Below are 24350 nucleotides of genomic sequence, written 5' to 3'. Positions count from 1 at the left end.
TTTCTGAGTTTCATTTAGAGAGTTTTGGCGATGCTGCCAGTAATTTAGTTCAGCCCTGTGTTTATAAGGCAGAACACTGTTTTTTCTTTCTTGTATTATCTCTGGCACAAACAGTATGTCAGGGAAAAGTATCATGAAGAATTTTAAAATAAAAACCTCAAAATTTTTGACCTGTTGTCAAGAATTTCAGATGCTAAGATTCCAGGTCAGAGATTTTAATGTGCTTCCTTAAGATGCACGTTTGTATTTTGATATGAAGATATGATAAGTCACTTTCCCAGTGAGACACCCTGTTGTCCTTAAAGGACAATCCAAGTGGGCCACCATGGGGCTGTGGCTGTTTCCATCACTTCCACATCCAGCCTCACTCTTCCCTCTGCCTGCAGTCCTGCTCCAGGCCCCAGTTGGCTCTAGAGAGCAGTGTAGCTTAAGGCAAAGGATCAATGCTTCCTACCTCCAAAGGACCAAGTCACTTCAAGTAAAGAAGCCTGTATATCTATTCATCAAATCGCAAAATCATTAAGATTGGAAAATGCCTCTAAGATCATCTAGTCCAGCTGTCCACCTATCACCAATGTTGTCCACTAAACCATGTTCCTTAGTATCACATTTACACATTTCTTAAACACCTCCAGGGACAAGTGGCTCAACCATCTCCCTGAGCAGCTCATTTTAGTCAGTCAGTTTGGGTCTTGAAAGTCTTGGCATCAGCCCCAAACTCAGGAGAATTTTTACTGTTGAGAAATATATGATCAGATCATGTCAGGAGCAAGTGCCACATGTTTTGCAGCAGAGCCAAGAGTCAAAGCTTGAAGGTGCTCTATCATTAGCTCACTGGGGAATAAGATACTGACACATTTTTTAAAGTCTGACCCCAAATGTTTTCCCAGTAATTCTGTTCCTTTTCCATACACTGGGGCATGATTTAATAAGGAGGTATTTGTATCCTGCTTTCCTACCAGCCTTTAGTAAATGAGAGGTTGTCATGGTGTGGTGAAGCCTCAGGGGGCCAATGCAGTTTAGTGTGAACTACATCATCCCATGCCTTCTTGTCAGTGCAAACAGTACTGGGAGGAATCCTGTCTCCACTGCAAATTTAGACATGTATTGCTTTCAAATAATCTGTTGTTTCAAGCCTATATTTATTCCTCAGTATTCCACAGTCATGTCCATTTAATTCATGCATGGAACTCACTCATTTTCCAAAATATTTGTGACAATATTAACAAGGCGATGATGAGATCTCTAGGGCCTTTGTCACAGCATATCCATTCACTAGGTTTTATTAAATTTTAGAGGGCAATAATTTGGGAAATACTGCTCTGCATAAGTTACTTAATTTTCTTAGCAGCCTGTTTCCTTTTTATGCACTTTTTGTATGAAAGTTCCTCTTCCATGTGCAAATCCTTTTTTCGGTTGTTTAAAGAATTGCACTTGTTTGTTTTTTTCCATGTGCATTGGTTCAGGAACCATTGCAGTTCTTGATAGACATTTTTTTTAAGGTCTCCAGAGGGTTCTTTTGAAAATCAGGAGGAAAATAATCTCCTGTCTTCTTGGTATAGCATAACTGTTCAAAGATTATTTAGAATATGTTTTTTATTAATAGGATCAGGAGAGACAGCTTCCTAATAATTATAATTTGTTGGTTTTATCTGAAAGTATTGTTCTCACTAAAATCTCTCTAATAGCATTATAAATTATAAAAACATTAATTAGGTCATTAGATAAATGGACATTAGTTCTCCAGCCATGTATAATGCATCCTTTGATGTATCCTGCTTGGGAGCTTTCAGTCTGTCCAGTATTTCCTTTTCCCAAAGTATATTATTTTTCCAATAATTAAAGCAGGTATTTTGCCGCATTTCTTTGGTGTTCCTGTAGGAGAATAATGTTCTAGTTCAGTGGAAGTCACTGAAAGAGCCAGTTTCCAGGGCATGAAACCCTTTCATTTAAAAGGGCAAAGGTCGACTCAACAAGAAGTTGAGTCATGCCAAAAGCAGGACAAGTGTGTCCCCTGAGACAGCACGAAGGAGAGTGAGAAGGCGAATGTCACAGAGAGGAATTCCCTGCCTCAGGAAGGTGTTTCAATCTGGAGGGGTCTGTGGGTGGTGCTGGATCTCCAGTGCCTACAGGATTTTCTTCTAATTTTTGGCAAGAATGGAAGTAGTGCTTAAATCATTACCTAACTATACAGCAGTACATATTCTCTAATTAGAATCAGGGAAATTTGTAATGCTAGTTACAGCAACATATCCTTACTGTATTTTTTCAGGTGTCTCCAATCAATAACAATATTGGTGGTCACACAGATCCCAGTGTGTATTTTATAACCATTCATGTTTTTTGTTGGTTTGTAGTATTAGAAAAAGTGCACAAAATAATTAGATGTAGACAAAGAGGAAGGCTGAAATTAACAGGATTTGTTCTTATAGAAACTTTTGAGGGATTTCTGTTTGTTCACCAAGTGCCATTTTGCATTAGATTTATCAGCATCATTTGTCAGAAAGCACATAAGCAGACATATACGTGTGCTTTGTTTTATGTGTATGTGATCAGGAGAAAAGGAACAAGAAGTCAACAGTGTCTCATCAGGCTGCATCCTCCAATGTGCATGCATTACTAGAGAAAAATTACTTCAGAGAATTCACCAACTTTATTAGAAGGAAATACAGCAATGTACTAATATTATGAATAGGAAAAGTTGAAAACTGTATAGTACTATATAATATTTTTAAGACCTTTTCACTGCATTTGCACTTAATATGGGTTAATTTACTTGATTTACACAAGAGTGAACAATAAAAAAACTCCATGGGATGTGGGCTGTGTCTTCAAGATTTATGAAGATGTTACTCAGAAGTGCTAACTGTTGATTGCAAACATGACGATGAGCTGTAGATACAAGATGTGTACTAACAGATAAGGTGGATAGTTGAGAATGCATTCTCATTTCCTACTGAGCACCCTCTGTTTCCCTGCAATATACTCCTTTGGATAGCTGAGAGTTTCCCTAGAGGAAAGACCCCTGCGATAGTGTGGCAAACTGGCTTGGCACTTGATGATAGGAAAATGCTTATAAGATAACCTTAAAAAATGACCCTCAGATTCAACAGTACCATCAGACACTATACTGCAGTCAAGTGTTTGGGAATTTATTCTGTTTCCATCAGTTGCCCAAAGTGTGAATGCTCATTCTGCAATTTGTGTAAACAGACCTATACTGCTTTGGTGTGGATGCAGGTCCCAAAGTGCTATGGAAACAAACGTTCCCTTAAGATTTTTTGTCATAACCCTTTCTGACTCATATTCTCTCATCTTACATTCAGCCATTAACCAGCCAGTCAGTTATTAAAACAAAAAACTCTCCTCTTTTAGTCCAAACACCAACAATATTTCCTGGTAACACTCAGCAGACTTCTAGCCATAACCTGCCAGTGCATTCCTGTTGTGTAATGCGCTCACACATTCCCAGCAGATTTTTTATTTACTCTAGCAATGCCTAGACTAATTCACACACACCACATTGTAATGCAAATGGAATGGTTAAAATAGATCACACGTCTCTCTTCCATCTCAATTTCAGTCTAATGTATCATTGCAGCTCATTCTGTAAACTGTTGAAGCCATCTTCATTCAACTGTAAACTAAAGAGACTAGATGTCTATCAGACTAAACCAAAACAGTCCTTGATTAATCACAACCTCTTGACCTAATGAGTGATAGCTGTGTTAAAAATGTTGTCATTATCTAAATGGAGTACTGAAATGTCCTGCAGATCCTAAGCAAATTGACTCTCTTCTATTTATAAACAACACTGGAAGATGAACTCCTGGGTTTATACTGGGAAAGGAACATCATTCATTTTTATCCAACATACCTGCTTTTAGTGATATTACCCACACACGTGGGTTTTAGAAAATCTTAACAACTGAAGTGGTTTATATGCTTTTAAGACTAATTTTGAGGTTTATGTGTACATTCATCACACTGGAGCTGGGTGCTCAATATCTACCTAAAATACACGGTATTAATAGTACATGTTAAAGTTCCTTCTTAGGCTTTCTGTTAGATGCTAGACCTCATTAGCACTAGATTTGGAATTCTGGCTTTCCAGGGTTTGTGTAAATGTTATTTGCTGGAGCTGAGGGCATTTTTCCAACAAGAAAAATGCATGTCTCTTTGTACACATGACAAAACAATGAATTCTTGAAAAGCCAGTTTTTGAAGCTATATACTGCCAGATTTTTTATAAATAATCTGGTCACATACAAGTAAAGATGCTGTTGCAGAAAAAGAATCAAATGATGTACAGATTTTTTTCCTGTTGCTTTTAAAATATTGTCTGGTTCTTTCTACATGTTTTTCCAATGAAGCTTTGAGAGCAAAGAGGCCTGGACTGCACATGTCTCTAATGATTTATAAGTCTTCTTTTCCAGCAGATGTCTATTTGTTATGATATTGCTTTTAATTCCTATCAGGTATAGTATATAGTAGTTCTTATTCCTATTTAAAAAAAAAAAAAAAAAGAGGAAAAAAAATTTAATTAATATATAGGTAGCTCTTGTGCTGAGAATAGATTTGAGATCATGTACCTGCTAAGGAAACTAATTACAATTTAGTGTAATTAAAAGATTTCCATCATCAAAATGACCAGAAAAATCCACTCTACATTTGTAAATTACAACTGCTTTTAGAGCCTATGATGTTTACAGTATTGTGGGGTGAATTAAGTCTTTACTGTGGAAAGCCTTTTTTAGCCTACATAGGTCACATAGGTTGATCTGCAAGTAGGCACAGGCTCTCAGAGTGGTGCAGATAAGTTTTTCTACTGGTCCCAGGGCAGTATCACCATGTAGCCCGGGCTTGGAATTGCCTTTTTGGGGTAGATGCTCTGAAACACTCTACAGCATCCTCTGTCCTCAAGTTGACAAGAGTTTCAGAATTTCAAGCTCTTTCTCACTGTGCAGTGGAGTTAGAGATTAACACCTCCCAGGGAGCCCTTTCACATGTTGCAGAAGCCCTTCCTATCTTTCCTTGATACTTTTCATTTTTATTGCTCGAGGATTACATTAGCTTTTTCTGCCACAGTTTGCCCTGCAACTGCCTGTGGAAGCAATTACCCACAATGACCCCACAATCCTTCTTGGAGTTCTTGATTTCCAAGATTAGATCTCTCATCTCCTAAGAAGAGACTGTGTTACTCATTCTCTCCTTTATATACCTGCCATTTTTAGGTATTAAAGCACATCCTGTCAGATCATGACCATTTAATCAAGTCATCCACATCATCCAGTTGCAGTAGTTTTTATTTCTCAAAATGTTTTGCTTCATAAATCTCTAAACACTGATTTTACCAGCAAGGACTCTATGATAGTGTTCAAACCTTTCATATAGACACCAAATAGCACTGAACCAAGAGATGGTCGCTAGATTTTATATTTAATTAATATTTCCCTATCATCAGCCACACTTCAGATATATCTACAATCCTGTTTTTAATGTGTGTAATCTGTGCTTTATAATGCTGATGTCAAATGGCCCTCGATCAAATACCTTGGAGAAGTCAAAATACACTATAGCAACCCTCAAGTAGAAATAAATTTGTAAAGAAAAGAAAAAGAAATAACTTCATGTGATAGGGCCAAATCTCCATGAGGCCATAATAACTAATGTTAGCTTCATTTTTGTCCTTAATTCCTTATTGAACCACAACAGGCCATTCCAGTCTTTTATTAATAACTCATCTGAAATTCCTCAGACCTAAAAGCATCTGTCTGCAGTTTTTCTAATATTTAAATTGTTCTAATGTTGAATATTTCTAGTCTTCTGGATTCTTGTACTACTTGCTACATCCAAATTCTTCAGGTGGTTGTAAGGAATTTAGTTAGTGGCTACTGGTGTACCAGGAGGTTCGACTGAATGATCTTCAAGTCCCTTCCAACCACAATTTCTATGAAATCTTTGAAGCCAACTTTGGCAGTAATACAAAGGAAATCTGTAAGGAATGATGAACCACTCTTGACCAAGACTTTTCACTGTGGCTGTGCATGCAAAACTTTTTTCATAGGATTTTACTTTCAACACAGAAATTTCTTCTGGCTAAGTCTGTTCTTTATAACCTTCTGCAGTATCATTAGAATTACAGGGCAATTGGTGATTTGTTAAACTAGCCTTTATAGACAAAACTAACTTTCATAGAAAACTATTTTCCTGTTGTATACTATTTTATGCTATCTGCACAGTAACATGCTCACATGCTTCAACATTAATGATATTATTTTTGTTTTATAGTATCATTCCTTTACATTCATCACTGCAACATACTAATAGAGATAGAGTTAACTTCTGGTTTGGTCACGAAATTAATTGCTCATAAAAGATTTATATTGTAATACATAGATTATTATTATTATTATTAATAATAATAATAATAATAATAATATATAATATATAGTATCAATCCAATATCAATCCAATAACATTGCATGCATTAATTGTAATATATGTCCTATGATATATACCATATATAAAACGTATGTTATGTATATTATACACATGTATATAATGTATATTATACACATGTAACATAGTATTATCTATTTTTTACTCGAAGGCTTACTGAAGCTGTTGCCAATAGTGTTTCAGAACTTACAAGTTTTCCTGACCCAGCTTTGAGCAGGTAGGTTTAGCAACGGTGAAAGTTTGTGCATGGATTTTGCAAGACTGTTGAATTCTTCATATAATTGCACAGCTACTGATATATGTGCTGGTATGAAGTCAGCACTGCTAAGATTACATGGGACACACTGTTGCAGTATAGGAAGTGTATGTCTGGGATGAGGGACTGTTTATCTGCATGGGCTCAACCAGCCCTTACAGCCCTGATGCTATCATGGGCTGCTCTTGCCTCCAGAAAAGGTCCTCCCAAAACTCATCTCCAGTTCTAACATTTCAGGCTAATAGATGAGCTGACATCTGGTCCCCATTTTTACATTATATTAACCAAACCAACTCAAAGCTTCCAAAAACTGAATTTCATGTTGAATGGGTCAGAAGATAATTTCTACTTTTCCTTTCTAAAATAATTTCCTTTCTAAAAGGTCCTGTGAATTTATTTAGGTGATCACACCTCACATGCTGTAATTTTTCTTGAACAGATGATTCAGTTAGCTTATTTGGAAATGTAGAAAGTACAGTGTTGTCCAGACTTCCAAAATTCAGCAGTGCTGAGTGTGGAAGACCTGATGACTTCTACACAGAGTTCCTTTGAGGCTCCAGTATTAAACAAGACAATATTCAGTCTATATGGGGGAGATTGTATTTCTGGGGCATCTGTGCCATGTTATGCCCCTGTGAACAGCTTTTCCACAGATAAGTTATCACCGTGCAGAAACATATCTGGAGCATCTTCATATATGATGCAGTTAATTTGCAGCCTAGATACGTTACTGAAAAATAATCAAAATTCACTGTTATTCTGATTCTTTGCAGTTGATGTTTAATCAGTGCAAGAATGTAATATTACTCCCACTTGTCTTTGTATAAATCTGGATGAAATCCACTTACAGACTTTCCACAGAATTGGAGTTGATCCTGCAGGCATTTAGCTTCACTTTAGCTCCATGATTTTTCTGATGGAAAGAACAGTTCAGGTGCAGACTGTGGGAGTAGAGCAAAATCATGTTCTCTATTACCTACACATCTCTAATTTCAAGCTCCAAAATTATTTGGCCCCCCACACGGTATCTGTTCCTGGAACTTATTATCTGCTTTGTTAAGTTCAGATGGCATTCAGATAAGGAGAATTTAATTAGGCATCTCAGTAATCATACATGCATACTTACTGCCTCAGCAGGGGGTGGCTTCTTCAAAACAAACCCCTTCACATTACCAAGGACAGCATGTTTTCCCTGACAGCTTTCACATTGTGTGTATGTATGTGTATGTCGCCTCCTTTTTCTCTGGAGTTCATATCACACAGTGTTTCCTCTTTGAAGATTTTCATGTTGTTTGGGAATATCCCTACATAGAAAAACTTCCTGATCTTATGTGTTCCTCTGAGAAAATGCTCATTTTACTCTGATGCTCCACTTTGAAGATGACCATAACATCAGAGGGGTGCCTCCAAACCAAAATGTTTCTCAAGCATGGGAGGATATTTCTCTAAGATTGTGGGGCATATGTGCAGATGACATTTCTTTGGGAATCTGCCCACTGCAGAGGTGTCCTCACTCAACTGTGCTGTTTTGCAGTTTACAGAGTTGTCATATTTTCCATCTGAAAATCCAGGCAGAAGAGCATGTTTACAATAGTTCCATTAGAAATAGCCTGAGAAAGTCTTCAGTGGGAGGGATCCAAAAGTAAGTGGGAAATGAGTTTCTGGCTTATACTGTTTTATATTTTTCCTATTTTCATATTTGAAGATCTGTTTCAAACCCTCTGTGGCAATTAAGAAGCTGATGTCCAATAGATGAACTGACTAAACACAAAAGTTTTACTCAAATTCTGCTGAACTTTGGAGTGATAAAGAAAAAAAAAAAAAGAATTGAAATCCAGATTCATCCCATACTTGAGAAAACAACCAAAATACAACCTTGCTGTAAACTTTCCTAACATTTGGAGTGCTTGAAATATGTATCTCAATTTGAGGCTGCCGTCAATATCTGGTCAAATGAGGAAATCAGTTGCATCATAAAATTCATGAAAGTGATAGTATAAACTTGAAACAACTTATTCAGGAGAAAATGGTTTGCAAAAGAAGCACAAGTGAAAACATTTAGATTTGGCTGAAGTAGATACAAGCTTGATCATTATATGTATACCATGCAAGTAAATAGCTTGAGGGTGAGTCTAAAGCCAATGTGAACCTTTCTGTGGAAAATATTCCTATGTGGGTATGGAAAATAGCCCACTTAAACTATACTTATACTGAATGTGTGCAAATAAAACCCGAATAAAGCACCCAAGTAGAAAGCATATTTCTTTAAAATTTCTGTGGGTATATTCTATGTTATTCTCGTGGTTTTAGGGCAGATGAGATAATACTGTATTTATATTAGTAGCTTGGAAGTAAACAGTATAGAAAATATCTTCTTAAAACATACATTAAAAAATTACAGTGGAAGAAAAAGCACATGTAACCGAAGTTAGATTGGATCTATCAGACTGTTAGAATCTGTTGATTTAGTTTGCAGAGTAGGAGGCTCCGCTGGAATTACTGACTCTTGAATAAGTCAGCAAGATATTATTTGAAAGACACTGATTCGTGGAGAAGTAGATTAGTTTCACTTATGACTGTTTTTGGAGTTGCTTTGCTACCCATCAGCTAATATTTGAGCAATGGCCACTTGGAGGAATAGGGCTGAAGTCAACATATACTGCATTTTGAGTGGTTATGTTCTTGCTTCCCCCTTCTCACGTTCCTCCTGTTCCCAGTACATGGCAGGACAAGATGAAACCTGGTGGAGTACATGCTGTCATGGCTCTGCTCTGTTTTTAGTGTCCCTTGTGCTATGTCTGTGGATATGGAAGTTTCTGGCTGTAATATACAGTAGCCTGAAGGGACAGAATGAACTTGTTTGTTTGCTCTAGTAGTGTCAGGGCCTTCCTAGAATTTACATGTGCCTCACATCTAATGAACTTGGTGCAAAATTGTTATGTAAAGGATCAGACCTCTCAGATGGACTTTGGCGCTGTGATTTTCCAGGTGATGTAGGTCTCACAAGGGACATACACAGCCTTAAAGAAATAACATTCTTGTGTTAACTGCAGCTCAATGCCGTCAGTCTCCAGTTTCATTCTCATTCTGTAACAAAACTAAACAATTGAATGATAAAAAAGGTTGACAGTGTATCTGAGCCTGCTCTCTGTTGAGTGATGACATCTCTACCAGAACTACAATTTGCCTCTATGCTTTCAAAATCTCCTTGTCTTAATCTGTAACTTTAAAAAATATTCAGCACTACATAGTGCCAAAGGACAAACAGTACAGGTATTTCACACTAGTATCTGTTTGTTCTATTTACATTTTGTATCATCAGGTTTACAAAAGAGCTTAAATTTTTTACCAAGAACTAATTCCACATTGAAATCTTTAAAGTCTAGGTGTCTTCCTCAGACAAGCTGTATGGGAACTATTAGGTCACAACCTGAAGCAATGATTGAGCACCTGGTGAAGGAGCATAGCCCTCCCTGGGAATGCTGGTGGAAGCAATTCACCTGTGTGATTAGAAGGGCAGACCCTTACATAATTTAAGGGCATGCAGCCATAGAGAAACCTTCTTTATCTAGAGATCACCTCCATTGTAGTGTTTATTGAGTTATGGTCCTTGGAAAGGTGTAAGTAATTCCATCTTTACTATTATTTGCTATCAGTTTGTGAGCTCTACCTTTCTTGGGTGATTTGGAGCTTGTTTAAAGCTATATCTACTGTTGCCTATCCTTACATAATCATATGGATGGTACCTTTCCAGAGAACTGGCAAAAAGACCAGGTAAAGTTTTCTGGCCTGTCCTAATTCATAAGCAAAGCTAAAACTCTTCCTAATATTCCTTTCAAATTCCTTTCCATTAGTAATGTTGTGTTCATTACAAAGCAAAATATGGGATCAGTCAGAAACAAAAAAAGGAAGAACTTAAATATGAATTAATGAAAATAATAGCTCACAAGAAGAATTTAATAATCTGAACGAGGATGGCTGGTGCAGGACAGAAACCAGGAGGTCAGAAATGCAAAGCAGGCAGCTTTTGTGTTAGGCTTGCAAATAGAGGGTAGAAATGATGATCACACTTATAGGAGTAAAGAACGTGTTTTTTTTTTTTTTTTTCCTTTATAGCAATTTCTTCCCTCAAGCAGTGAGAACTATTTTTAAACAAACAAAATCTAGCCTATGCCCCTGAGATGTGCTTTCAGGTTTACAGTATCCTGTGGCAAACGCGTTCTATGGGTTGGCTGTGTGCTGCGCGTTCATTATTAAAGTATAGCTGTGATATATATGGTTCTTCTGCAATAAGATGGAATGGGCAAAAGGATCTTGAACCTTATGCTCACACTGACAGCTCTCCTCCACCCTGACAATGTATGGTAATTAAGACTGAAGGTTTAAACTTTTTCATGGATTGGTATACAGCATTTTCCATGCTGTTTTCTATTTCTTTATTTATAATTGTAAAGGTTCTCCTCATTTCTCTATTGCTGTTGAGTGCTCAGCTGACATTTCCATTGAACTAGCCATGAGAACTACTAGATCTCTTTTTGAGTGGTAATAGCTGATTTAGAAATCAGAACTGAGTGAGAGCAGTTAGGGTTCCTTTCTCCATGCGCATTACTTAGTATTTGTCTTTCATAAGCGGTCTTATGGTGTACCATGACCATCAACCCTACAGATTCTCTGGCAGAATTTCTGGATCTAACACTAACATGTTTGGAAAAGAAAGATTTTATTACTACTTCTTCATGTCTGTGGTGTGCTGTTCCTTATAATCTTTTTGGCCTGCTTTAATATGAGTTACCATTTGAATTGCTGAAGTTTATGATCTTTTCTATTTTCCTCATTGCTCCACATAAGCTCCAGTGTTTGAGGGATTTCTTTTTACCCCAATTAGCTGCCTTTACTGTATTATACAGCCATGCTGTCTTTTTTGTGTGGTCTTTTAATTCTTGGTTTCTGAGAGATTTTTTTTGGATACATAGTATGTGATTATTCTGAGACTTTAATAACATGTACATACATGGTATCTGCAATCTTTTATTCTTTTGGTTGCTCCTTTTAAATTCCATTTTAACAAGATTTCTCATTTTTATGTACTTCCCCTTTTTGAAGTTACAATTTTTGGCTCTTCACTCCTGTAGGAATGTAGACTTTAACTGCTTTATGGTCAATCTTGAAGAGTAATTGTACATTTTGAAGTAGGGTCCCATGCATTGCTTAGGCCTAAATAAAAAATTGTCTCTCCCCTTATGGATTAGCTTGCCATTTGTTCCAGGAAGCAGTCATTTATGGTATCTTAAACTTTAGTCTTCTGCCACAGACCTAGCTGTGCATTTGCCCTGTAAGTATAACTGCAATGTTCTTGAAGGGCTTTCTGAGGAAACAGTGTACATTAAGGCTCACTAAAGCAGCACAAAGAGTGCTGTATGATGTATGAAGTTTTCTCTTGAGCATGTCCTGTCTTCATCAGGATGCTGCACAAGCCATATTCCTTCCCAAAGATATGGGCTATCACAACCCCTATCTCTTGATTTCAGTAAAATGGAATAGTTCAGTAACAATATGTGAATTGCTGAATTAATGACGCTCTTAGGAGTCTTAGAAAGCAAAGGTAAGCAGGTAAGCTCAGATATTTTGGCTCAAGCTGTTTGCTTGGTGTTATCTAACTCTTTAACTCTGCTTTAGCACATTCAGCTTCCTGTATAATTATATATAGCTTATAAAAATATACAATTACATATATGTGTACAATTTCAACACATCAAACTCTTCTCCCTCCCAGTAACTTCATTCTCCACAGCTCAGCTCCTGAAGACCCTAGAAAGGGTTTTTGGTGGATGGCACAGCCCTCAACCAACCTGCTCAGCTACAGCTGAGAGACAAGAGTCCTGGTTTCAACATCAAGTTGGCTAACTTTTACAGTGATGTGACTTGCCAATTGAAAACCATCAATGGCTTTGCCTAAATTAGAAAGTAAACCAGGAAGATGTTTCCTGTATGTGTAGCTGGTCAATGCATCCATACAGGTAAGAACTCTTTTTTTTTTTTTTTTTTTTTCCCCAGAAAAATTATACATACCCAAATTGCGTGTGGGGAATGGTCCTTGGCCTACAAGATGCCCAAGGACCAGTTATTTTTTGGCAGATGTTCCTCCCTACTCAGTCAATATATAGGTTTACTGGCAGAAGCTAGCTTTGAAAGAGTGTAGCTTGCAAGGACTGAAAGTGGGCATGCAGTAGTTCTCTCCTCGCAGTTTACACAGAAGTCTATCCATTGTCCTGCTGTGTAAGCCAGTGGCTGGTGTCTGTTAACAAATAATGCCTGAGCCTTTGTGTACCGTTTCATGCACACTGTAGATACACAATCTATGTATGTATGTACCTCATGCACTGTTTCCTGTCTGTGGATTAACCCAGAATATTCTCAAATTTCCAGGATTTTGGAGATGAGTCTATGAAGTGCATGAGGTAGTTTCTCTACTACCTTAAATAGATCAACATTTTCCTGAAAAATGTACTAATCAAAATCAAAAGAACAGTGTTTTATTTTCTCCTATATTATCTTCATATTAAATTTATGACTATAATACCGTGGGAAAGAATGTTTGTGTAACATGATGTAGAGCAGACATAACACACATTACTCTAAAGAAAACTGCACTGATAACATGTTGCTACTTATTTATGCTAAGAGTAGATAGTAATTTTAGCACTAAGCTGACAGTATGCATGTTTAGTATGCTTCACTGAAAGCACTTTTTTAATACACAAAAATATTAAATTTGCATATTATATAGGATTATTGTTTAGAAACTACTGCAAAATTTCAATTAAGCAGTTGTAAGAACATGGCATATCCAACTGAGCATCTGCAAAACAACAAAAGATGAAATTTTTCTGTTTGGATATGTTTGAACCTCTGAGGGTACCAGTTCTGTATAAACACTCCTGTATGAAATGCTATAATGGATAACAGTGCCTGAACAGAGCTTTTCTAAAACTTGAATCCTTGCAAGAGGAAAGGTTCAGACTTGGGGGTCTAACATTTTTCTAGCAGCCCCAATCTAACCAGTGGTATAGACCACTGAGCTCACAGTTTCTTAGCAGTGACTTTGGACTCCTGCACTGAAACAAGCCTTAAAACAGGCTGTGTAGATATTTTATTTTAAAAGGGAATTATAGATACTACAGGTCCCCAAGGGACAATAGCTTCCAGCATAGGCATAATTTGGAAAATGATAGATGAGTTTGTTTGGAATTCTTAACTTCATTTCACTTGATCTGCTCATATGTACACACCAAAATGCCTAGAGAAGTTCAGAGATTTAAACTGTGTCAAAGGTGTAGGAAACTATCAGAAAACTATCAAAAAACTATATATAGTAAGCAGAGAAATGTTTTCTACTATACCATGTACCTTGGAATAACGTATTTAAAAAAAAAAAAAAAACATAAAAACAAAAGAACGTCAGTGGGTTGCCATGTAAAACATTTATCTGGTATTCATACTATCCCATCCTATTTAAATGTCTGTCAAGACTTATATATGGTTTAAATTAATGGCAACTTGACTGTTCTTTAAAAACTGAGTGAGTCATAACAATCAAATTTTATTATTTTGTCACTTTAAAGCACAAATCATGCTTATCACAATTAAAATGCAGATAATTTTCCTGAGGTATGTGCCAACATATGGATATTAGTTACATCCCAGTTGATTCTTTCTGAGTTAGGACTTCATTAAGAGTGACATTTAGGTCTGATGCTCATGTTCACTTCTCAGTCATAGTCCTCAGTGTTCAGATGAGAATTAACACAGACAGAAAAACTGAATAGCAAACAGTTGCTTGTGACTGTGCTATACTTTCAGATCAGTATCCAACTCACAAATCCTCTTTGTTGCATTTGTGCACTAAGGAAACTGGTCATCAGACTCAAAGCTTGGCCTCATAGGCAAAGGTCTGAACACCAGAAACACACAGGAAGCCAGTGGTAGCAGAGAGTGAGCGCACATCATTTGAATAACCTTGTTTTTCTGTCTGTAATCTTCTCTTCGGTAGAAATGAGGATAGTCTCAATGTCTCCCTGTAGGTATGGTATCTTCCTTTGAAGCTCCCTGAGAGCCAGGAACAAGGAGTTCCTGGTCACAGCACCAAGGTTAGCATCAGCACCAAATAGCAGAGCTGGGTCATTAGAGATCTGTGTAGAAATCTGTAATCCCTGAGGAGTACCGAGCATCCTGAGCTTCTGATTCACCCTTTGCAGGATTAGTCTGATAATATTTTTAATGGGTATCCATTCTATTGCAATGTATAGGAGTGCAGTGACCCTGAAATGTCACCATCTAACATTACATTAATTCACTCCTAATGAAACTAAAGAGGGCTTAGAGAGGTTTGTGACCAAAGGCTGTTCAATAGAATTGCACCTTTCATTAACTGACTTTGGAGAGATGAAATAAAATGAACATTTTGAAATATTTTGTTATTGGATACTCTGATTTTTGAGAGCAATAAATCCCTCTGGTTCAGACCCTAAATAGGGGCTTCTGATGATTAGGGTATAAAATGAACTGTGAAATCCTATATGCCTAATATCCCTTCCTAATGCAAATCAAATTTGCTACCCTGCCAAGTAGTTTGATCCTTCAGAGCACAGAAACAAGGTAGCGTGCAAGCAAGATCTTACATTTAAAAGATGAAATGTTGGCAGTTTTACAAGATGACCCTTTAATGCTGGACATCCATGTATAAAGGTGAATCAATAGAAAATGAAAACTTACAATAGTCTCATTGTGCTCAAAGGGCAAAAAGAAAACGTATCGTTCACCAGGATGTGCCAAAGAGTAGGAGTAAGATGCACATTTTATTTTTGGACTGACTTGTATCTAAAAGTCCTAAAATTTGGACGTTCAAATCTTGGAGTAGAGAAACCTATCACAGAAAACTAGCACCACAATATGACAGGTAGTCTATAACAGTAGCAGTCTCTAGGATATTAAAACATCTTTATTTGAGAGATACTGAAGCACTACTTATGGGCGTTTACATAGCTCTTTCACTCCCTATGTGTAGTTGGTGAGTGGAGCCATCTTCCTGCAGCTCTACTCTACTACTTAGTTATCTACCGGGGGAAAGAAAAGAAGAAAAACTCAGTGTGATATGAAGTTATTGAATGTGTTTCTTAGTGTGTATTAAAAATAATAATAATAATAATAAAAATATGAATTTAATTATGAATTAAAATAAAAACCCTTTTGACCACATTCTAAGATTTGGATGTAAATTGTTACAAGCGCGTGATATGACAATCCATAATTGTGATATTTAGCTGAAGACTGCATAGGATCAGTGAGGATTTTTTGTCTAATATTGGTGAAGAGATGGTTCATGTTGGAGATATGAAAACAATGTACAAAAGCAGTTTATCCGTGTAAACATATAGCCCTCAGACTGCTGCAATAGGACAGCAAGACCTATTTTGATCTGGTGAATAAGTCTTGGTCCATATGCTGAGTTGCTTAGGGAAGCTATATGTTACGTACTTAACTTCTCATAATTAAATTTAAATACTACCTGAAATTTGATGCGAAGTAGACCACAATTTAGTGATTAAAACTTTGGTTTACTGACTAGTTGTGACAACCAGAAGACTGCTAAGAGATTGGGAAAAGGGGAGGGGATAGTGTTTAATCAGAACACATGCTGGCAAGGAACACAATTTTAATGATTTTACAAAATCAGTTGTCCAGTACTAGTGACATGTTATTTCAAAATTATTTAAAGGATGGGAGAAAGTTTAGTCATGTGACATCTCTTTCAATGGTCTGTCTTATTTGATATTGCGGGGATTGGATTCACTGGGATACATCCCATTTCCACTGTGATTTGTAAACTAATGTTTTGTTTCTTCAGAAGATACGTTCCAGAACAAGTGCTTGCCATCATTAAGAAGTTGCATCTTGTCCTTGTTTCGCAATTGTTTGGTGGTATTAATGGAAGCAAAAAGAACATTCAAGATACCTTCTTGGTACTTCTCTGTAAGTATTCAGGGTAGTTGCTAAGAGAATGCCTTTACAGCTGAGAGAAAAATCTGTTTGCATCCCATTCTGAATGGCAGGTTTATAACTTCCAGACTAGCCTGGAGAGGTGTCCCAGAGTTTGAAAATACTCATTGTGATAGTGCCCATGTTCATGAGCAGAGATGAACAACTACTTCTTAAGCATACCTAAAAATACATCATCTTTTCAGACAAAGACAGTCATTGCTCTGTAAGCAGAAAAGGTTTTTTTAAGTGACTCCTTGCTTCATCTCTACTTAGCTGTAAATTGGATTTGCTCATTGATTTTCGTTGTTGTTATTGTGTTGCTTATTTAGTTTATTTTGTGGGTGCTTTTTTTACTGTTTGGTTGGTTTTGTAAAGGGGAAGTATGGGAGAAAATGTATGTTTGGCCTATATGTCTTACTGATGTGTAATCTCCATTAGCTGTTTTCGCTGCGATGGAGTTTTGGTACAAAGGGCATAACGTCATCGACTCTACTTTTGCCCAGACATTTCAGGACCAGTTGACTGCCAGTTTTCCAGAAGAAATGAGGAAATAGTTGTCTATGAACACATTTCTCTTTTATTTTGTGAGTTATTTACAAACCTGACATGTTTTCTTAAGTATTTCTGCAAAATTATCAGACAGCGTTTTGTTAGTATGTTGTCTGTAGGCAATCCACTGCTAGTAATTAAAATTGAAATTGATTGGGTAAGAGCAATTCTCAGTATAATCTTTCTGATAAAAAAAAATCTTAAAGTTAGGAATTTAGGAAAAAATCTCTAATGTTTTTCAAAATTTGCTTGACATATGTAGTACTTGTGTGCTGGCCTGTCTGAGAACACAAATAGTTCAAACAGAATCATAGCAGAAGAGTTTCAAATTATGAACAAATATTCATGAATACTTTTTTATTTTTTCAAGGGGCAGTTGGCTGATCTTGCCTAGATGGTGGTTAACTGTCCATCCTCATGGAGGAACAGTACTGAAACCTGCTGATTCTTTTTTCACAGTTCTTGGATACGCAGTTTCACACCTAGAAAAGAAAAATTGTGTGAAGTGTTGTAACTGACATTGTCAGTCAGCAGGAAACCTGAAAAGAGATATTGAGATTGAGCTGTGAAAAGTGACAATAGCAGAGCAGTACATTTTTATGTGATAGATAGAGCTGTAGGGCGCAGGTCATTGCAGCTGCAAGGGGTGATCTTTGTGTTACTGATATCCCCAAGGCTGCAAAGGCTGAGTGCCATGCTTGGAGAGCTGACGGGCAATTTGCTAATGCAGCAATCTAAGTACAAGAGCCAGCATAAATGTGAAGGCCAAAAAACTACACAGAATATATGTATTATACAGATGTATTGTACTCTTCTTTGCTTATTCAAGTAGCATGCAGTGAATATTTAACAAAAAAAAAAAAAAACTTGTACACAAATCCAGGAAGTCACAAAGATTTTAAATTGGGAAGTTTTACTGCTGAAAACTAACATTGTTTTATGTTAAACTACTCTTGTTTGATCAATGGCACTGCACAAACTCTACATCTGCATGCTTTCTCTGTTGTTTTTTTTTTTTTTTTTTTGTGCCCACTAGACAGTAATCATTAAAAACTAAAGGGGATAAAAAGTACCTTCTCCCAAATGTCTTCTGATTTCAGGAGCAGCACTCAGAGACCTTTTATTTCCTTTGTTCTGTAGCTTTCAAAGTCTGAAAGGTGTACTTTTCCTAAATATTTATAGCTGAACATGTGACTCATCAAGTTTGTATGAAAATGAAATCATAATAGTAGTAACAGTGAATAAAAAGTAAAATCATGTTCAGCTTTAATATGCAATTCAACTGAAATCATGTTGATTTCATTTGATTTCTCCTTACATCTATTCATGTTTGAGGATACATTTGATATATGTTTCATTTTGTCACCATTAGGATAAAACTTTTTGGCTTTTTTTTCCTTTTCAAATTACTTTTCATTTTGAATATTTTAAACTATAGTGTGTAATAGGAGATAATTACATTGCAAACACATCTTGTTGCACTTAAAGCTTAGGTCAGTGTGCAGTATTGCTGCCATTTTCCTTTACAAAAAAATTTAGATATTTTTTGATTGGAAATGAAGATAAATTTGGGAACATTTGGGGGAAAGAAAAAAATTGTCTGTTTTACTGTCCAGGCTTGTCTGGACCACTTCCACAGATGGCAATGCCAAGAAGTTCATTAGCCTCTTGCTCTGAAAGTATTGTTTCTATGCTGCACTTCAGTCTATGACCTATGATATTCCTGGCATTGCTCACTTCAATTTCTCCCATGCTGAATCTTTTATATTAGTATAAAATTAAGATAATAAGAATAATTGCTCTTTTTTTAATAACACTTCATGTGTTTATGAGCAGTCATACACTCAAGGATTATTTTCTAAATTGCTGTTCGTTTTTGTTGTTCTCTTCTGAGTTCTCCAATTAGTATGTATTTCTTTTTTCATTGTGGTGTTTGTAACAGCATGCAGTGCTCCAACTGACGCTTATCAAGTGAAGTAGAGCAGAATAATTACTTCATTTCTTTTACGCGTGACATTCTTATTAACATGACTCAATACAGAGCATTTGCCTTGTTTTGCCACAGTGTTGCATTGTTGATTCATATTCAAATAATTAGTCACTGTAAACCCACATACTGCTCTGCTGTGTAACTCTGTGCTAGGATGAGCTATCCCACAGCTGTCAACAGGAGCACCCAGGAGCTGCAGTGAGGGTGTTGGGCACTGTACAAAAGAGGGGCAGGTAAATGACTCTTTTTAAGCAGGTTGCTGAGCTCTGTACTCATTTGTGACTATTGGTTTACAGTATTATAAGTATATTCCAATTGTAAGTGATTTCAGACTGCTGTCTCCAGTGTATAATATCTCATCATTTGTCATGTTTCTTTTTCAAAAATGAGGATTCGCCCTTCCTTTCCACATACATATTCTCCAGAAGATGTAGTAAGAAGTATTAGAATCATGAAAACTGTCCTTTTCCTGACACAGATATTACTGGAATCATTGTAGCGACAATATAATATTTATTTCTACTTTCCAGTACTACTCCAGAGTCCTAACCAAGGCCATGAGCTCTGCTATTGCAGAAAATGTGAATGCAAGGACTATGGAAATACTGGATATTGGAGAGTTTCTTTCTCTGGAAGACCTGTAGATCATCAGCACTCAAGCTATAACTCGGTTTGGACCTCCTTCATGACTGGATTCTGCTACTCTCTCCCCAAACTAGCTACAGGTACTTTTCAGTTGATAATGTATAGCACATAACATAATTTCCTTCAAGTTCAGGCACAGGATTTTGCTGTTTGCTTCCTAGATAACTTTTTAGCCAGGAATGAAGCGATCATGGTGCTCACTGTTCTATTAAGTGTTCAAGAGGAGAACAAATGTCCTCCTACCTAAGAGGGTGTGAAGATTTTTTTTTGTGTGTGTGACAATGACCAGCATATAGGAAGAATAGTCCTACAAATGTGATCTGTGCACAGCTTTTTTTCCCAATATGAACCCAAAGAATGACACATTTATGTCTGTTTGGCTTCTAAGAAGTGGCATTAAACCCATCTCATTGCATTGGCTGGCAAGATCCTTGGTAAGGTGACACTGCTGCTCACCCATGTAAATGAACTTCATTTCACCCTAAAAGATCAGTTTAGATTCATTGCTTGAAAAGAAGGAATTTGCATTGAGGTAATGACTTGGACCAGGGTCCCTGCACTCCCAGTGAAAATCCTGAATAGAAAGCTGTTATTGCCTCTTTCCCACCAGTCTGATAAACATTTATTTCTAGAAAAACAAAGCCATTCCAACAAAATAAACTGAACCTACAGGCTTACTATGCGGGAAAATCAGGAAGGGACCATTTTCCTGCGCAGACCTCACACACCTCAGTTGTGGTCTGCTTAGCCAAAGAGGCATTCTCATTCTGTTTTGACTCCTTTCTTCCTTGTTTTTTATGAAGGAAAAAAAAACTTTTTAAAATTAAAATTACTTTTTTTTAAAAAAAAGATCTTTCTGATAATTTCAGTGAGATCTGTACACGTGGAGTTGTTTTGCTATTTAAAATACTCAGAAATAACCGGACTTCTCCCCCCCCAAATAAAATATTGTCTTAAAAATTGAATGTGTGTGTAGGATATCAAAGTTGGATGTCTACACCATTCCTTTCTGCCTTTTCTTCTGAAGAAAGAAGTTGAAATGCCTACAGTACTGTATGAACCCAGGAAATAGTTTGGAAAAAAGTGCAAGCCATCATGCCATAGAATTTTTATCTGGCTATATTACAAGCTGGAATTTCCAAATTGATTTGAGGAAATACAAGGGGAAATGTCTATTGTGTCATACTTGAAAATGTTAGGTATTTTAGATTCCTTTTGAAGTCCTGAAAATTAAGTACTTCACATCTACAAAATTAACTGGTTTACTAAATATAATGCCAATTATACAGTCTGCAAAGTCTGAATACGCATGTAATAGTAACAAAATTGTACCAAAGCCATGTCAAAAGAACTTGATTTGTGGCAAATTTGAGTTAGTAGATACAATGTGTTCTATGATTGGAAAGAAAAATGGCAGACATAGATTCAATGTGTTAGAAAGTAGATGAAGACTTTTCTGAGACCATGAATCCCAATGGAAACGCTGCTGATCTACTGAATATAGAAAGATAGAACCAGATCACGTGCTGATGCAAATGAGCATAGTTTTCTTGACATTGGTGGACCTACAGTGATTGATTCCAGATGAAGTGATGAGATGATTTGGGTGTGCTATGCCCTCTTGAAGGGCTGTTGAGAGATGCTGTGAGATCATTGCTGGGATTGCCTTACCAGAGAAAAATACATAGAGTAATGGTCATCCCTTTTTTTAAAAAAAAAGTGTGGAAAGGAACAAAGTCATAGCATTTCTCTCTGTGTTGATGGAAAAAGTAGGCTTTGGTGGAAAAAAAGGAAAAAAACTTCTATAGTCAAGATTTTGGAAGGAAGGCAGTAAAGGCAATACTAAGGAAAAGAGAGCACCAGAAAGTTTTACAGCTCCACTGTTCTCACCATCTTCAGAAAAGCTCTGTGTGTATTTACCTTTGCATGTCTTTAGGTGATCACTGAGGTTCAACTCATTGAGTACTCAAGTCTGTTTGCATGGGAGCAGGAGGAAGGATGGAGGATCTAAAGGTATCCTGGTTACAACAGCAACATAACTGAATCAGCTTTAATGGCTGGCTGAAGCTAGCACTGTATCCTGGCATCCAGCATGGGCTGCAACACTGAGTGACAATTCAGGCTACAGCTGGTTTAGGCTGAGTTTTATGGTGTGTGACTAGCAAAGTAGCTAAGCTAGCTCACTGATGCTCTCCCAAATTATTTCTATCTTAACAATACAGGTAGGCCCAAGCATGGAGGCAGTTACCTATTAGTGGTACAAGAACTATCTAAAATATTTAAACATTTTGAGATGTTCTTCTGGAAATGAAAATAAAAAGCAAACTAGTTCTGGAAGCCTCAAGACATTTGAAGTATATCACTCCTCGTGCAGTATCAAAATCCAAAGAGACAGGAATTTTGAAGACTTATCTATGGACTCAATAAAATCTAAAAACAGATATTTAGTAAGGTGAGTATTTTCCCTAGATCATTAGTTGCAGTACTTAGAGGCACTGCAGAGCTTCGACCATCAAATTCTTTACAGTGAGCTGCAACCTGCTGTAACTACTGCTCTTGCATTTGCCTATCAAAAGAGAAAGTATAAGACTGTTTTCTTTTCATACAAGACTGTTAATGCTGAAACCATTGGCTAGTAAACTACTCAATTAAGGATATATTAACTAGGATACTTTATCTCACTCTTATTTTCGAGAGTCAACAATCCAAGTACAAGGAGACTAATGACTAAAAATTCAGCCTCTTCTGTACAACTGATGGAGTTCTGTTCCTGAGCTACCTCCTCCTCGATTCATTCAGCATGAATGGCAGATTCCTACATCGTGTCAAGTTTCAGATCACCATAGAAACAAACTAGGAGGCAGTTTCATTAATCATTTAGAGCACAAGAAGTCTAGGTCAGTCTGATTGCAGCATATAGAGTATCATCCTAGCGCCACATGGGACTCAGTTGATTTGAATTAAAAAAGATTAAGCTGCCCCTAGGACGCTCAGCATCATCAGTTTAAGTTCTCATGTAACAGTGGTCTCTGGAGCCACATGGATTAGGAGACTGAAGCTATGCATTTATTTTTCAGGGCTCAGTGAAACATTAGATGAGTGCAGGTGTCTGAGGGGAAAAAAGGACAAAGATCACATATAGTTTTTTAGACTTGTTGCTGTTCTTTTGAAACTGGAAACAATAACTCAGTTTTATTTCTCCAGTGACAGTTACCACTCTTTTTTGGCAGTGCAATGGTACATCTGTTACCCAATGTTTACAACTTAGATTTATAACAATTTCATACTATGCACCCTAATTTTAGTGCAGAGCTGCAAGTTGGGCATAGAACAGTTTACATGAATGCTGACTTTTTTTTTTCATGATGGAGTAAAAAATGCACAAAATAAATACTGGTGACATTTTAGTTTTACTTGAATGAAGATTTATTGCTCCCAGGAAGCTTACTTACAGGCAGCTACAAATCAACTTGACTGTGAAATAGCTGTATGTGTACACCACAAAATGAGACCCCCCCCTCCCAAAGTACTCACCTTATTTATGGGTCTTTCCAGTACTTCAAAGACCTTTAGTAACTTAGTCCAGGCTGGTTTATTGCTTCATAGAACTAAGACATTTCAAGAGGAGAGTTGTAGGTTACAGTGGGCAGCTGAGAATCCCATGATGCTATATGAACTGTTGATCTAAAGCTTATTATAGCTTCACTTCCTACAGTATAATTCTTAAATCTTTTAAGTTATACAGTGCTGTCTTTAATCCCAAGCTCTAAACCTTAAAGCAGAATTAGCGTTCTGATATCCAGAGTACCATCTGTGAGTAGATGTAATTATGCTTTGTTAAAATACAGTTCACTTGCTTGCTCAGGTGGTTCACAACCTATTTCAAATTAGTTATTTGAATTTTCAACAAATGTTTTACATAGAAAAATCTGGGAGCAAAATCCACTGTCCCAGTATTCTTCATGGAGAAAAAAAAAATATGTATGTGGATAGAGGTATTTCACTCTATGTAAGAACCAGAACACCTCATCCTTTGTGTTTTACCAATTTGCCCTTTCTGTGCCAGTTATCTGGGCTGTGATAGCATCAATGTATCAACGGTGAAGTCTCCTGTTACAGAACACGTCTATAGACATGAAAATAGTCAATACATTTCCCCCCCCCCATTATGTTGTCATTTTTAAATGTGTTATTCTAGGGATTTCCGGGAAAGAAATAACATTATGCTCTGGAAGTATTTTTAGATTTTTCTAGCACTGTGCAAACTGACTGATTATTCCTCTGGGAAGGGGGAACTGAGTATTATCCCCACTTTGCACAAGCGGAAACTGATACGGAATCTCACTAAGCAACTTGCCTCAGGCTGTGAAGGTAAACAGGGACCAACGCTGTGGTGCTCCCATTCTCCTG

At 36.9% G+C, this 24350-nt stretch overlaps 1 long non-coding RNA gene across 2 annotated transcripts; it reads left to right on the top strand.

The window, feature by feature from the left end:
- The first annotated feature begins 10290 nt into the window (after window positions 1–10290).
- Window positions 10291–23694, top strand: LOC116232972 (uncharacterized). 2 transcript variants are annotated; one of them, XR_004167852.2, is made up of 5 exons: window positions 10291–10338; window positions 12510–12735; window positions 16623–16747; window positions 19826–20020; window positions 21877–23694. It is a non-coding gene; the product is annotated as an uncharacterized LOC116232972 (long non-coding RNA). The 2 variants fall into 2 exon arrangements; XR_016464649.1 differs by having other exon boundaries at window positions 10298–10338; window positions 12492–12735.
- The last annotated feature ends 656 nt before the right edge of the window (window positions 23695–24350 follow it).

Source organism: Phasianus colchicus, chromosome 2 (assembly GCF_987193195.1).
Source record: "Phasianus colchicus chromosome 2, bPhaCol1.hap1.1, whole genome shotgun sequence".
Taxonomy (NCBI): domain Eukaryota; kingdom Metazoa; phylum Chordata; class Aves; order Galliformes; family Phasianidae; genus Phasianus; species Phasianus colchicus.
Note: the sequence above shows the minus strand (reverse complement) of the source record. Positions and strands in the feature narration are given on the sequence as shown.